Consider the following 15,712-nt stretch of genomic DNA (forward strand, 5'->3'; position numbering starts at 1 on the left):
GAGAGCAGGTACCTAATCCGCTCGTCTGCAAGGCTCTTTGCAGTGGATTCCTAGGGAAGCATTTTGCGATGGGTCAGTTCAGCCTATAAAAATTAACTCCCTCTGCAATTGGGAAATACCCTGTATGGAGTATTTAGAGCAACTTAAATGGAGCCCATGTCTTTGCAAGACCTGTTGACAGAGCCTAATATGTGAGGTTAAGTGCCAGCCACAGCACCTCCAGGGGTCCTTGTGTCCCGATACTTTAAAAATACCAGGTAGAAGAATACAAATAGCATCACACTTATAACAGATGCTATGAATATACTATACAGTGCTGCTTCTTAGGGGATTGAAAAAATTACCCTTTCTTCATTAAGGAAGACAAAAAAACCTTTCTTATTGTATAGATACAGAAGAAGTTGGTCAGCTGCTCATGCTATATTCTTTGGTGTGGAAAGGGGATGATAGGTGTGGTAATGATTCTCACCCCTGAAATGGTATAGCAGTTCCCATTGAGGTGCTTGAGGGTTAAACCTTTTAATGGGCCACTTTATTTTTCCTTATTTAGCTTCATGCTCCATTTCAGCCCCACCAACACCCTGACTAGTTTACAACCTCCCTCAAATAATGCCTTGGAACTCCGGAGCTGTTAGGAGCCATCGTATAATTGTAAATGAGTTAAGCTGGTTGGAAGCCTAATTGCTGCTAAATGACTTGACTGTCTTATACAGATAGCAGGAAGCTCTCCCTGCTCCCATCCCACTTGTACAGTGTAGGACTGAGGTCATGTAGCAGGTTGCCGATTAAAAAAAAAAAAAGCAAAGGCTGCTCTCCTGCCTGGTCAGTAAGATACCTGTTTCCAGTCTGTGGAGCTAACTGGCCTTAATGAGCTTTGTAGTAGTTGGTGCTGCTCAGAGGGTTTGGGAAACACCTTCATGAGCAGGGCATGGATGCCAGGCACTCCCTCCGGCTCAGCCATGCACACCAGCCTCTGTGGAAATCCACATTATTTGTATTTTACAATCTCTATTTCCTGATACCCTGGCTCTGCCAAGGAGCTTTAAGTGCAGCTCCACACAGAGTGTGTGGCATGTGCAGGTTATTGCTAAATTGCACTTTCTAATTAGTACCTGGTCTGGCAGCTGGACTGAGAGGAAGCAGTGGGGCAACTAGCTGTCCAGCTCTACGCACCGACCTGTGTATCTACCCTTTGCACTATAGGTAAATGGTAAAAAATTGCAGGAATTAAGCCAGGATCTAAGGTAGGGTCACAGCTTGTAAGTGGTGCTGCTCAGAAAATGTAAAAAAGCAAGGACTGGTGGGGTGTATATCACGCATAACGCTGTTCCTGGCAATGCTGAAGGTGTGTGACTTTGCACCAAACTTCCCAATGACTGCCAGTCCCCTGTAAGTGTTCTGCCGCACCAGCTGAGATATTTAGGAACAGCATCTGTTGAGAGGTAGGATCACTCTGGGCTAGGATGTGTTTGGCATGTGTTTCTTGGTATGTGAGGAGACACAGATGTATTGCATACAATTTCTGCATCCACTGAGGGGCAAATACCAGCCTGAACAGCCTTTCAGATGGCAGGAAGCTCATGATTTAGGGCAACAGATGGTAAAATATTTATTTTGCAAAGGAAAATTCCAACACTTGGAAGACCATGGTTTTGTTTTATTTCTTCGCGGTGGCATTTTTGACTGGTATGTGAGCATTGCCACTGTGGTGGGCAATACAAACGTTGCTTAAGTAAGTGTTAAAGTTGTTCAGGTTTTTTTAGTTGAATTTTGTCACAAAGGGAAAAAAAAAAGTGATGTAAAAAGTAAGATAAAACTTTAGTCTATAATAGGTTCAATGGGGCAATGCTTAGATTAAACTATATTGCCGAAGCAGCATTGATTCTGGGTAGGAGAACTGCTTGCAGTTGCAGAGCTTAGCAATAGGAAGGCAGCTGTGATGCCTTTGGTTAATGAATACATTTCTTCTGTCATCAGCCCAGGCACTGCCTTTACATTACCCAACTAATAAGGGAGAACAAGGTTGCTTTGAGTTTTTAATGTAGTTCCTACCTAATGTGTTGCTTCCACCTGAGTTTGGCTTTGAGCATCGGATATTTTTCTAGCCTCAGAAGAAAACTCTGGGGTTTTGAAGACATTTCTGCTTGGGGAAAAGAAGCCATTAGTGGAGTCTTGTGCAGGAGCTAGCATGTACACAGGATGGTGGTATTCTGCTCATTGTGATGCTGCAAGATGTGGCAAGATAAATCGTCTTAATCACAGAGCCAGCGGAGAATGTTCTTTCTCCCCTCAGATTTCCAGATGACCCAGGTGTAACAATGAAAGAAATAATCCCTTGAAAGGACTTGTAGCTGTTTCAACAGTAAGATTTAATACACCATAGGATGGAAATATATGGGAAACATCTGTCAATGTGTCAGCATTTTAAAACAAGGAGAGGAAAAAAATAAAAAACAACTAACAAAGAAACCCCCAAGTGGACAAAATGGAGTCTGGTTGAGAAAGACCATCCAGAAAGGACATTGCTTTGCTTTTGCTTATATTTCTCAAGCCATAAACTTGCCTTGTTGTCCTCTTGTTCTGTGCTAACTCCTGAGTGCTCCCAGGAGACTGCCTGAAATGTCAGAGGCCAGTTTACAGGAGGGCAACTCCAGGAGGCTTTGTAGGAAACTTTGGGTTTCAGATACTTGGATTATTTTCCTAGATGAGGCAGCCCTCTCTGGAGAAAAGCTGAGCTGAAGCAGTGCTGTGTAAGAAGGCACAGAGGGGTGGGTGGCAGTCCATGTCTGATACGCCATGCATCTCTGGGGAGCCCGAGCACTTGGCAAATGCTGTGCCCCATTTTCAAGGATCCTTGCCCTTGTAGTGGTGCCAGAGTGAGATCACCGGGAAGGGAACCCAGCATCCAAACTGTGTAAAATGCTTCCAAGTTTGTGTAGGTGGTCGACTTTCTTGGTGAATGTGGACTGCCTTTCTGTAGGAAAGAGCTGGTGGTGGGAAACTCTTCCCAACATGGCCACCACTCCCTCTCCCAGTCTGGAACATGGCTTTCTGGTGAAAGGCCTCCTTGAACCAGGGGGATGATGTCCCATGAAAGTGAATACAAACCTGTTAAGAAGAAGATGACGACGAAGAAGAAGAAGTTAGTAGACCAGATTACAGCCAGTTACTTCTCCTTGGAGTACCTGCACAACAACTTGTAACCCTGTTAATATCTATATACCAGCTACACAGATCTTGGGCATGGTTGTTGCTGGCATTTCTGTAGAATCTTCCCTTTTCCTAAGCTTATCTATATGGTATTTTCTGAATCATCGCCTGTGACAGGGATGCAGGTGACCAGCCTGGAGGATGAGAAACAAGATCATTTGGGGACCAGCCAAGGGAAAGGACTTTGGTTTCTGTTTAGAAGTTTTGCTGTCTGGACAGCACCAGGAGGTTTTCTGCTTGCATTGTATTTAGGCAGTGACACTCGTCATTGTCAACAGGGAAACTGAGGCCTGCCTGACCTTCCCAGCATTTTTTCAAGTCGATCTTTATTGGCACATAGATCTCAGAACTGATGGCCTGTACAGGGAGGGATTTTATTCAGTTCAAGTACAGGCAAAAGTGGAGTAATAAAGGATGTCTGTGTGACACAGGCACACATAGGCAGCGTCCAGGGAGCCGTCTGTGGGCCACTTGACCAAGGGGAGGATGCCTTTGCTCAAGTGCAGCTCCTTGGCCAGCGTGCCTAAGTAGCTTGCACGCTGAACCCGGCTGGTGTCTTGCCAGATTATTGCTCTGCATTGGCCAAAACTAAGCATACTGTGACTGTCACGCCAGCTTACCGTGAGGTGACATTTAATGTGACTGGTGCCTGTGCTCCATGCTGTGTAAAAATGCTGGCATGCCATTTGGCTATTTTGGAGCTGGAGGAACAAATCCTATCCCTGGGAGATGTAATCTCTTTGATTTATTTAGCACCTGCGCTCCTGCTTTTAATTTTTTTACGCTGGGAGCTTGTAATGAGTTTAGTGAGTTACAATCAGATTTTCAAGGGTGACTCTTCACTGGCAGCAAAAGAGAAAAAAAATTCATCAAGAGTTTCTTGTCTACTGCTAGAAAATACTTTCCATCACCCCTGGGGAACTGTGCCTACTGGAGACTGTGAGTGATTCTGGAAGAAGCAGGCAGGCAAATCACTTATTTTATTAGCTGTATTTTGCAGCCCAGTATGTTTGTACAGTAAATAATATTTTGCATAAAGTCAATGGCTGATGCTGTGCTTTTTATCATGGACTGCTATTTTTTACTGCTTCTCTTTTAAGTGTCAGTACTGAGCATTTGTTGGTGTCATCATCTGCACTTTACATTGCTGCGTGTGGCGATACAACTGTTTCAAAGCTTTGTACTGTGACAGGGTTGTCATAGTTATTTGGGAGAGATGGAACCACACTTTGAACATTTTTCACTCTTTGCATGGCCACATTTATGGCGTTTGTAAAATTCTGTGTGATTTTATGGCATTTGTAAAATAGTGTCATTTTATGGCAGTTGGGAAGTGCTGTGATTTCAATGAAAAATGGACTACACTGGTTTCAGTGGGGGAGTTTTCCAATGCCACCGAGGGATAAAAAACACACCCAAACTTCCTGAGCATAGCAGAAAACTCTTTTGAGGACAGCAGCAATTAAAGTGTTTTCTGCCTTTGGCACGTAAGTGATTATTCTTTTTCTGGTAAACAGTATTTGCTGCTTTGCATGATATGTATGAGAAAAGACTGCAGCAAGAAAACCTCTGTGGTTAAGAATTTTAATAAAGCAGAACCTCAAGGAAATTATATATTTATAGTCACACACATATGTAAAGGAGTAATCATGTTCAAAGGCTGCTGAGTCCCTTACTTCGATAATGGTAAAATTCAGCTCTGTGCAAAGGGCCGGGGAAGGGGCTTTGGGGCTTGTCTCTGCTTAGTATCCTTCACATTAATTTGTCCCTATTTGCAGGATGTTAATGCTCCTGTTTGTCAGAATTAAACAGGAGTGTCATTAAATATTGCAATCATTTTTATTCTGTGCAGCCGTGTAACCTTCAATAGCTACGGACAACTCCCCCCACCTCACCTTCCCTTCTTGCAGGCTTCACTCTTAGCCATAATTGGAGAAAAATCCAGAGAGGGGCTGGAGGTGAGGTTTGTTAGAGCTGCTAATTAGCTGATGCCATCACATCAGAATTACAATCCGATTCCTTGGAGGACTCCAGAACCTCTTCTCCCCGGCTCTGAGACACACTCTGAACTTACCCTCAGAAAACAGAGGCAGATGATTAGCGCTGACACCCTCCAGTTCCCTCACTGAACAGTTTGGCACACGGTGGCTGGTTTAAGGGCCTTAGCTAGAATTAAAGGCTTGTCTTTAAGGTTTTTTTGGGGGGTGTGTGTGTGTGTGTGTTTGGTTAGTTGTTTTTATTTTTTTTTATTTTATTTTATTTTATTTAAAAGATTCCCAGACTAATTTACTGAATATGAAATTTGATGAGGGAAATTTCCTCTCCAGAGCTTCTCATTTTGGGAGGAAGGGAAAAACAACAGCAGCTCTGATGATGATAAAATTCAATTAGAGTTGAACTACCATTGATTGTTTTGATTTCATTTGTTTTTATCTTTTAATTAAGGTATCCTCATCTGATTTTTATTTTTTTTAAAGGATTTTTTTTGTCCTCTTTCTTTATGTGTAATTCAGGAGCAGGTCTTCTGTGAGCCTGAATGAAAAGGCACATTGCTGCATCCCTTATTTACCATGCTGGATGGTGAAGACAGCCTTCTAAGAAGTTAAGTACTGTCAAGATATGTGTTACATTAAGGACAGTATCCAGACCATGACTGCTATAGGCATTGTGAGGCCATAGTTTTGTGGCCACATCTGGGCTGACTGAATTAGGTAGTCTCCCTATAGGCTCTATGGAGAGATTTAGGCATGCTTGAAGTCCAAAAGCCACTTCCACTTCAACATGGTACATAATCCATCCCAGAGGTGGAAACAGCCAGCATCGCTGAGGGTATCTGCCACCACCAACACTGAGGGTGTAATCTTTGCCACTGCTGCACTTCCCAGGCAAAAAGTCGTGGCTGGACCTCAGACCTACTGATTACAGCTTTCATTCACCAAGATGTGTGCCCTAAGTTTTCTCTGCCTTGAGGAAGATGGGATGCACAGCTCTCGTATGGGGGAAGAGAGACAAGACCCTTTTCAGACTGGGTCATGGTACATGCAGGAATGCAAAGGCTGTGGGGCCAGGAGAAGAGCAAACATCAAGAGCAAACAATCAGGACCTAGTGATCAGGGTAGTCTGCTGGGAGAAGCAGGACATAGATTTGTCTCCCTGATCAGCACCCTCCCCATGGAAAATGAAGACACAAGATTAATATTGTTTCTAAATATTTACACTGAGTAAGAACTGTGTAAGAATTGTATAACAGTGCAATAAAACATTTCCTGGGCTAGTGCTGTGTGCTGCAACAGACCCCACAAGAACTGAGAAGATTTGGCTTCCCAGAAGAGGAGATACTAATTTTCATAGCTCCTTCAGCACTATTGTTCATTGTAACATAAGTACAAATTTAACTTTATTGAAGCAGCATTTCTAAGGCAGCTCTGCTAAACACAGAAAATATGAGATGCCATCACACACTGTTGTTTTCGTAAGGACAGCAGGACTTATGAAAGGACTCTCTTTAATATTGGAGAGCAATAAATTGCCTGGAATAATATTAAGTCCTGAAATGCTGTGCTAATGCTGGTCTGCACTTGAGTAACTCGCAGTGCAACATCAACAAGCCTCTGGCTGTAGTTTTGTTCAGTGAGTAGGTGTCAGAAGGTTGTTTTCCAGCATACATCAATCTCTGGTTCCGCCAAAGACGATAAATGTTTTCCTATTTTCCTGCTGATAGCAACAGGGACTGAACCAGCCTCCCACAGCCAAACTCACCACTCTTCCTGGAGCCATCCCTAGCACCCAGTTACAAAGAACTGAACAACAGATTTTTACAAGGTATAGATCAGAAGGCAGTATTTACCACATGGCACCCTACGTATTTTATGACAGGTTATAGGAAATTACTTGTTTTGTGTGTAGTTTGTGGCTTTCAAGAATCAGCAAAGGCTCATGACACCTGGGGACCCTTTTGTGGGTTGAAAATGGATCTACTTTTTACGTAAGACATCTTGGATCCACCTCTGACGTCAGTCAGTCCTCAAAGAGTCTGGGTGAAATGTGGGTGGACTGTGACTACCCAGGGAGGCAGGTGCTCATGCAGGATAAGGAGATATTCTGATTTTTTGTTCTGAAATAGGCATAGGGAAGAGGTTGTGACTGAGTGTTTTGCATGGAGGAGGAAAAGAATAGTCTCAGTCGTTGAGGGTTTCTGGTGGCTGGGGAGACACCACAACTGTCTCACTTGACACAGCTCTTGCAACTTGACATCAGAAGATGATACCAAAGACGGAGACCACCATTGAGAAATGACAGCATGTGGGGTTGTTCTCCAGAGCTGGATGAATGCACAGGAATAACCTGATGCACACAACATGATGTGGAACAGAACATGCTGGAAACATCCAGTGCTGATCATCTGAGTACTCTCTGGTACTGGGCTGGGTGTTCATTTGAGGTTTGATCCAGTGTGGCTGTTTTTGTGTTCTTTCACTCCCGATTTCTATAAAATAAGGAGTTTTATCAATGGAATTTATTTTTTTGGCCCAGTAGACTCTAAATAGTTTCATTCAAGAAATGCGCACATACATATACACCCACATTTAAAAACACACATGCACTCATCAGATATAGCTACACAATATTTCTTTTTTTTATTATGCCTTTTAGTAACACATGATGTAATTAGATACTAAAACAAATCCTGGTCTGGTCAAGTTTTTTCTGTCAATGAGAATTTATAGCTCTCTGCTCTGCATGGCACAAAGGTTTCTTCCCCTCCTCACTATTCACCCTTCTCCAGTGATGCTCCACACACCACCACAGGCAAGAGCTGAGTATAGAAAAAGCTATCAAGGGAGCTAGATTGGGCACTGAAACGGGTAGGAAACCCCAAAAGGGTGGAGTGAATCCTCAGCTCTGTCCCATTTTGTGCTTGTATTATGACAGAGTCCTTAATTGAACAACTGCATGATGCTTTTTTCCCTGTGGCATCAGCCTTCATTGAATGCATGGGATGGAAGGACTTACTGAAGAAGTGGCCTTAGGTAGGACTTGTTTAATTCTCATTATTATTAATTGTGAGCTTTCAGCCCTTAGCTGCTGCCTGCTCTGGTGTTAGAAGTATTCCCAGCCCACTGGGCTCTCTGCAGTGCTCCCCTTTGGGGTTGTCTGAACACCACAGACTCGTGTCTTGCAAGAGTATGCAATACCTATAGTGCGAACGGGAACTGGGGCACAGACTGGCAAAGGCTGGGAGCACTCCTGAGTTTGGCATGCCACTGTCAGATTTTGGGGATCTTATTTTTGCAGGCAGGCAGCGCCAAATAATGCTGTAGCATGATCCAGCCAAGCCGGGTATGTGGAAAAGGAGCCTTGCATGAGTGAAACCTGCAGTTCAGGCCACTAGCTAAACATCCCATAGGAACAGGTAAGGCTAAACCCACCCCTCACGCTGCCTCAGATCAGCTATTTGGCCTGGTGCAGTCCACTGCTACCCACTCATCCTGGCTCCATGAACCATGGCATCACCTCTGGTCATACCTCCCTGGCTCCCCAGCAGAGTCTCCTCACCCAGCCAGCCTCTTCTGCCTATGCCAGTCCTTGTCTGGTCTTCTCTCTTCAGCCACAACCCCTCCCTGCTATCCCACCTTCCCTGGGGAATGTGCTCCTGCTATTAGGCTTGGAGAGGTTGCTCCACTGTCCTGATCCTGCGATTGAGGTGGTGGGGCATTCAGAAACCAGGAGAAAGGGGCTCTGATGACTATCGTGAGGCTGTGGGCCGTGTGTTATTCCCAGCAAGCCAGGAACTGAGTTTGTGGGTGAAGTCGTGCTGAGCCATCAGAATAAGCATCTAGGGAGCATCAGTTCCACAAGGAATGTAATTGCTATAATCTGAAGGACACAGAATAAACCTGTGCAAACTGGTACTTTTCAAAGACTGATACTTCAGCCAGATGACAGTAGTTGTGACAATGGTAAAGTGCACAATTAACAGAAAAGGCCACCTCCATGCCAGATTTCAAGCTCCTGCTCCAAGTGCCGTTCTCAAAAGGGCGCCAGGATTTTGTCACCATGCACAAAAGAGCGTATTTTCCCCAGTTTCAAGGACTGAATTGCTTAGATTTAAGACATCAGCCTGAGGCAGACACATAACAGAGGAAAACGTTAAATTTTGAGAGCTAAAATTTGGTAAAATTCAAAGTGTCTGAGAACAGGAGAATTGCACTGAGGAGTGCTGTAAAATACCATCAATAAAAGATTGCCCAAACACCTGCGGTGCAGGCGGAGATTTTTAAGACCCCTTGGTGGGGACCTATTTTTCCTCAGCTCTCAGAAGGATAATCCTGGGAATCATATGGTAGACCCTGAACACCAGATGCCTATCTACTCCTCCTTGAGGCAAACGAAGGAAAAAGCCTCTCCTGAGCATCTTGCTACACGAACAGCCATTTCGTGGCAGTGAGGAGGTGCTTTGCACTGCCTGGCACCCCTGGAAGGGTACGCACCTATTCCTGCCTGGAAAAACCCTGGCAGCATTCTATGGGACAGCCCTAAGTTTAAGCAGCAAAAAGAGATTAGCCAAAGAAAAAAAGCAAAAGTAGCGGTAGCATTTGTTCTTTTAATCTGTGGGGGAGACAAAAGAAATGAAAGGGGGAATAACAAGGCTTCAGAGAGTGGAAAATTAGTAACAGGGAAGGCTGATATTGCTGAGAGCCCTAAACGTTTTCCTAGCTTCAGCTGTCACAAACAAAGCAAAGGGTACTGTCCCAGAGTCAGGAACGTGCTTCCTGCAGAGAAAGAAAGAAAAGTGTTAAATTGGCTTTTCCTATTGTTGAGGAGCAGATGAAATGTCTCTTTTCTGCTATTGGAAGCATTTGAAACCATTAAAAGCTGACAAGGCCCGGGGTCAGTAAGGCTGTAAATAGCAGCATCTATATTTAATCTAAGACGATGAAGGATTCAGTGAATTTCTGTCCTGTAAGCTTGACAACAGCCATGTGACAAAGATGAGGAATGCAATGGCAAAGAATGTGACCAGGAGAGTTTTGAAATGCAGAAAAAGGGGCTGCTGCTATGAATTCCTGGCATGCAGTTGCTGGCTGGTACTCTAATTCCTTAACAGGCTGCAGATCAGACCACATGTACCGCTTGATAGGTTGGTCCCAGAAAGGGGTTGCAGTGCCAACGTAAACTGCCTCATGAGGGGACATCCTTTCCTTGAAATGCCTGTGCAAACAGTTGTTGGAGTAATGAATCATTTGCTACTTTGAGACACAGATTTATTTTTTTTTCCTTTGAGCCAGTTAAAAAAAAAAAAACTCTTTGGGTTTCCATTTAACACGTTTAATGCAAACCCACTTTGTGGCTTTGACACTAGGTTCACTTTTGATCAAACTCTGGAGTCCTTTCAGAAGCTCCAGCTCTGAAGCGCTGGAATGAAAGGTATTTTCCCTTCCCGCCCTCTCCATTCTGCTGGGCTTCAGGAGGTCAGGGGGTGAGTTTTTATAGCCAGGCACTTGAAAAGAAAATTAGTCTGTGCACGTATCTTTGGATAGACACTGTAAATGATGAATATCAGCAAAATCAAGAACATGCCATGGAAGTGGGGCAAAAACTGGCCAAGGAACAGAGCAGGTTTGCATGAAGACAGGGGCAGGGAGAAAGTGCCACAAGAGGCTTCTTGGAAGAGCTAAGCTCTCCTGGTGGGATAAAAGCCCACCTGAATTATTTCACTGACCATTACATTTTGAATTAAGCCTTTATTTACACCCAGTCTTTTTGGTTATCTCCCTGATGTGCACAGATGTGGGCTTATTTGATTCCCTAAGCTAGAAGTGATAGAATTTGCTCATAACACAAACCCACACCAAACTCCCAAGGGGCAAAAAGGGAGCAGAGCAAGAAAACAGAAGTAGGCACTTAGGCAAGACCTGTAGTCCAGGCAAAGGGGAGACGTGAGGTAACAGAGGAAGGAGACTTTGCAGTCATTTACCAAAGTCAGGTCAGAGCACAGAGTGGGAAAAGGACAGAGAGCTTGGTCAACAAGCATGAAGAACCAGATGTTTGGCTGCTTTAAATCACAGCTTTTTTGACCCAGGGTCTAGTGTGTACCTGTTTGGAATTGCAAAGCAGGCAGTGCTCTCTCTGCATGCTCTCTTTCTGACTGAACAGAGCACGTGGTAATCACAGGGAAAAAAAAGAAAATAAAAAAGAAACCTTGAAAAGAAAACAACCCCCTCCAAACCATAGCTCTGTTTTCTAGCCACCCCCACAAAATAGCAGCAGCGACAATAACAGAAAAGCTTTCTAGAGGCCCCTGGGATCTCTTACTGTGATACAGTTAAAAGCCATCCAATCTGGAAACTCTGGTTAAGAGTAAAAAATATGCCCAAAATGAACTTTTGATCAGAAGAGCTATCTTTGCACATGTGTCTTCTTGCTCTGCCCACTGGTGTACATTTCAATCTGATATATGGCAAGTTTTCCATATGAAATTGTCTAGATAAGTCAGGTAACCTCATTATCCATTTCTTATGTGGGGTCCTTTTTAAGCTCAGCTTTCCTCCTGTGCCTTCCTCCCCTTCAGCAGCACAGGGTCCCTTCTCGCAGGCAGCTGACACATGGGCAAAGTTGGTCCCAACCCTGCCAACTTGCTGTGCTCCTCCATCCCCTTCTCCCACACACATATTTACCACCCTCTTTGGACTTTATTCCAGTCTCCACCCTCTTGATTGGTGCTAATTGCTGTCAGTTCTTGGACTTTGGTCATCCGTCTAATTGTTTTTAATCCACTTGAGAATTTTGCCCTCAATACCTATATCCCAGAGGGATTTACAAGGACAGATTAAGGACATAAGACAGCTAGGTGAACTAAAGAACAAGTCCGGGTGATCTGAGGGCTCAGAGATGTCTGCAGTGTGCAGACATCATGGGCAGGGTCATGTCTTCCTCGTGCCAAGGAGGACTAATTTCCCTGAAATCAGTGGCCTGGCTCACTGAGAAAAGTCAGCATGAAAAAGGAAATCAGTGCCATAAGCCAGAGGGAGAAATTTTTCAGGTTACAAGGAGTTTTATGGGGGATTAAAGGATGAAACTGTCATATGGAAAATGTGAGTGGAGTGTCATGGAGAGCTGTGAGACTGCTGTGAGAGGGGTCTACCTTGAGGGGACTGTAAGCCCTGTCATTTGAGTCACTTGAAATCAAGAGAGGCAAAACCTCTAAGCATCTACCATAAATAATGGCCCTTCATTTTTGTCAGGGACTAGGACAAGACAGGGTTCTCCCATCACTTGTTTCAAAGATGCTATTAGGCTAATGTGACCTGATGCAGCAGACTGTGGCAACAGCCTTCCAGGATGTCCATCAGTGGGGAGCGTGTAGCTCCATGCTGTCACCTCTCATTGCCACTGCCCTGGAGAAATGATTCTTCTGGGAAGATCTGCTGGGGGAAAAAAATGTTATCATGACCAGATCTGAGCCTGAATGCTCCGCCAGGCCCTTTGCATAGAGATGACAACCACACTTTTTTTTGAGAAGTGGGATGAGTCTGCTGAGAGGTGGTCTAAGTGCTTCTGGATGGGACAAGCATAGCACATGTGCTGGGAGATCAGATGGACCAGTACACTCTGAGGCAGCACAGCTGGAGCCATACACTGGCAGTAAGAAATTTGATTCCTTTTTTCCCCAGCCACCTGCTCAGGGAATACCACAGACTACTATTCTGAAGTTAGGATGGAACTATGACTGCATTTCTGTAAGCAGGTCTTGCTAGTGTGTGGTCAGCTTCCTTGGATGACTTGTTCTAGCAACATTTTGTCAGGTTTAAGATACATTTCTGCCCAAAGCAATCCTATATGTCTGAAGGTCTGTGGCACTTAGGGCGGCCCAAAAACTGGTGTGCCCAACCTAGAATTTTCTGGAAACATCGGAGTATAGAACAATGCAAAACCAGCATCCTGAGGACCAGCACAGCTGTGAAACAAGTGGACTTTCTTACTTCTTGCTTTGAAGACAGGTAAGAGGTGCAGAGGAAGGGAAGGATGCCACTATTAGATGAGATGGGATGAAAACTGGAAGACTAGGAGGTACTGGAGTTTAACAAGATGACCATGCCAGAAACTGCCCCACTCCGTGCTGATTTGTTCTGACTGCACCTTAGAATAAAATTATGGAACTGGTGAGAAACAAAGTCATAGTATTAAGTTTGTCGGGGATTTGACCATCTGCATATGGATGGAGATGCTACATATATCCTGACATGTAGGTTTGCTGTTCAGTGGGAAATTCTGAAATAAATAAATAAACAAGAAAGCTCAAGCAAAGCTGTTCTACATCAAAACAAACCCTCCAAGTACTGAAGCTGCTAGCAGAAAAGGAACTTTAAGGTGTTGATTTTTCAAGATGAAGTTGATGAAGTTTGCTCAGCAGCTTGGCTTCTCACCTCTCTGGTCCAAAACAGGGCTTCTAGAGGGCCTCAGAGGCATGAGGCAGAGCTTCCAGATTCTAGGCAGATGTCATGGTGTGTAGGAACCCTGGCCGTGGCGTTATCTGACAGACATGTGGAGTGGACAGAAAGTAAGCAATAACCCTGGAAAGTTGCTTGGTTTCTGATAAAAGACTGGTGAAATTAAAACACCTCATATCCTGACCAAGAAAAATTGTCACATTATGATCACTGCACAACTCTTCTCTACGCTGCACAAATATTCCTGCAGGATAAGCTGTCCCAATGCAGGTACTTGATCGCAGCTCTTGTCTATTTGTGCACAGTCATGCCCCTTTAGCTTTACATAGTTACAATGCCAGTGTCTATATTCAAGCTAATAATTGCATAGGCACAATTCACACCGTGGAAACTGCTCTAATGCGTTGACTTCATCTAACCTAGAAATCTTAGCGGGATCGCTTTTTCTTCTTTAAAGCGAGCCCAGGGTGCTTAATTCAGGTGTGAGTGGCTGTAATACAGTCACCCAAAGCTGGATGAGGTGAACACCATAGCTAATTCCTATTGATCTTTATCAGTTAGGCGCTTAAACCTCTTTGCTGAAGCTGAAGTTTAGTTCTGTATCTGACTGGATTGTCCTTCAGATGACAGATAAAATGACAGGGATGAAGAGGATGTAAAGATCCAAGCAGGTGTGGGAAAAAGGTCTTTTGTAAGACCTATAGGAGGAAGGACACAGTATATCTGACTTCTGATGAACAGTTGTGGCCTGGAGAAATGAAGCCCGTGTAGGGTAGGATTTATCTTTTCCTCTGCAATGATCAGCTACTCCCCCTTACAGGTCTCCCAAACCAATGAAAAGCTGGTACCAGCCAGACAACAATAAAGATATCAACTCACTGTGATCCACTATGTAACTAACAATTAGTGGCTAGAAGAAGGCTGAAGACCTGGCAGCTGCAGTCTGGCTGGAGGGATTTCTTAAGCAAGCAACCTAATTTGGTCATTAACCTACCTGCACTGCCATTGTGATGGGGCAGCAAGCCTTTGGGTCATGATTTGCTTTGCTTTTGGACTCTGTCACAAATGGCCACCCTTAGAAGTGATATGTCTGGGAGGGAGATCACATTTTAATGGCTTTGTTCAGTAGCTTCCCCTCTCAGTGTGCAGTATGTGCTGTGGCTGCCAGACAAAAGGTGGTGCAACCCTTTAAACAGGGCTTTCCGACAGTGCTCCCTGTGAAAGCCAGTGGAGACATTAGTGGAAGCAGGGTTGGGCCCTGAATAAGGAGAGGGGAAAAAAGCATCATATGTTGGAAGGAGATGAATATTATGTAAGTAATAAGGCATACTGATATTTTGTAAGTGGGCAGGCTGATCTCATTATTGATCTACAATTAAACCAAACCATGGGGTCATACCATCCTATTATGTCTAGCAGATTAAATTCAGGCTGTTTCTTTTCGTTATTGTTTCTGATGGAATTTTGGAGCTTTCTTAATTCAGGTCAAAAAATTAGAGGCTTCCTTATAAGCATTTTAATTAACTAGCTGAAGAACTCTCTTGCCCCTAGAGTACCAAATCCAGAGCTCAGCATTGTTACCTCTCTCAGACTGTCATATTTCAGCTCAAATCGTGTTTGTGCCCTTTTATTCAAGTCAAAACCACAGACAGCAAATCAAACCCACCCCCCTCCCTCACTGACTGTTTGAAAAAAAAGAAGTATCTTTAAAGTTTGACTTCTGACCTAAACATGTTCTTTGCAGCTCCCAGCGTGTGAGGATCAGAATGTATGAGGAAAGCAACCTAAACCTGTGGAGGAAAGCCCTTTTGACTGGACCTTGGTGTGACACACACCTCATCGCAGGCATCTTGTCTGCCTCAAGCCACCAGAGCAATAAGGTCATCCAGCATTGTCTCAGGGCTGAGTAAAAACCCAGTCCTTCTGCAGGGCTGCTCAGTGCACCATCCCCCCCAGGGAGAGGATCTCAGCTGAGTGGTTGGGTTTCTGCAGAGCATACTGCTCCTCAGGCAGATGGGGAGCTCCTTCCTGGTCCGTGGTGCCTCTCGCGT

At 44.3% G+C, this 15,712-nt stretch overlaps 1 long non-coding RNA gene across 1 annotated transcript; it reads left to right on the top strand.

Moving 5' to 3' along the window:
* The first annotated feature begins 8,142 nt into the window (after window positions 1–8,142).
* Window positions 8,143–15,577, top strand: LOC129784691 (uncharacterized). Its single transcript, XR_008747690.1, has 3 exons — window positions 8,143–8,240; window positions 8,506–8,623; window positions 15,406–15,577. It is a non-coding gene; the product is annotated as an uncharacterized LOC129784691 (long non-coding RNA).
* Window positions 15,578–15,712: the final 135 nt, after the last annotated feature.

Source organism: Falco peregrinus, chromosome 6, assembly GCF_023634155.1.
Source record: "Falco peregrinus isolate bFalPer1 chromosome 6, bFalPer1.pri, whole genome shotgun sequence".
NCBI classification, from domain to species: domain Eukaryota; kingdom Metazoa; phylum Chordata; class Aves; order Falconiformes; family Falconidae; genus Falco; species Falco peregrinus.